Source organism: Mandrillus leucophaeus, unplaced genomic scaffold (genome assembly GCF_000951045.1).
Source record: "Mandrillus leucophaeus isolate KB7577 unplaced genomic scaffold, Mleu.le_1.0 Scaffold377, whole genome shotgun sequence".
In the NCBI taxonomy this organism is placed as follows: Eukaryota; Metazoa; Chordata; class Mammalia; order Primates; family Cercopithecidae; genus Mandrillus; species Mandrillus leucophaeus.
Window position 1 is genome coordinate 824,224 of NW_012103998.1, and position 923 is coordinate 825,146.

Sequence of the window (923 nt, forward strand, 5' to 3'; positions counted from 1 at the left end):
ATTTTATTTTATTTTATTTTATTAATTAATTTTTTTGAGTCGGAATTTCGCTCTTGTTGTCCGGGCTGGAGTGCATTGGCGTGATCTCAGTTCACCACAAACTCCGCCTCCTGGGTTCAAGTGATTCTCCTGCCTCAGTCTCCCAAGTAGCTGGGATTACAGGCATGCGCCACCACGCGCAGCTAATTTTGTGTTTTTAGTAGAGACAGGGTTTTACCACGTTGGCCAGGCTGGTCTCAAACTCCTGGCCTCAGGTGATCCACTCGCCTTGGCCTCCCAAAGACCTGGGATTACAGGCATGAGCCATCATACCCAGTCTCCTTCTGCTTATTTATATGCATACAAGGAATAAGGATTTATTAGTATACAAGGAATTACAATTTTCACTTATAAATCGACAAAGATTTAACATGTAATAGGTAACAGGCACTCAGGCACTCTATAGGCATTCTCTTTAAAGGAACATTTGGCACTATTTGTATTTACAATGTAAAAGTTTGGCTGCAAGTGACAGAAAATATAAAACAACGGAGGCTTTAACATGATAAACGTTTGTTCTCGCTCAGGTAAAGTCTGGATGTAAGCATTCCATACGGAGGTTCACATCAGGGGCCCAACTCCTTCTGGCTTGTTCCTGGGCTATGTTCTTGGTCCAAGAGGGCTGCTTCCACACCAGTGGTCACATCCATATTCCTGCCAGCCAGGAGAAAAGGGGAAGGCGGGGACATGCCCTGAAGTTGCATTCGCCACTTCCGCTGACATCCCCTTGGCCAAAACGTAGCCACGTGGTTATACCTGCCTCCAAGGGAGGCTGAGAAACATAGCCTCTACTCTGAGTGTTCATTTAGGGTTCTATTCCTATAGAAGAAGGAAGAATGGATATTGGGGGTTCACTAGTAGTCTCTACTCCACTACCATTTTTT

At 44.7% G+C, this 923-nt stretch overlaps 1 protein-coding gene across 1 annotated transcript in view; it reads left to right on the forward strand.

The window, feature by feature from the left end:
• CCDC38 (coiled-coil domain containing 38) overlaps positions 1–923 on the forward strand; it is a 72,669-nt gene that overhangs the window by 13,555 nt on the left and 58,191 nt on the right. The gene's annotated exons all lie outside the window — the stretch shown is intronic.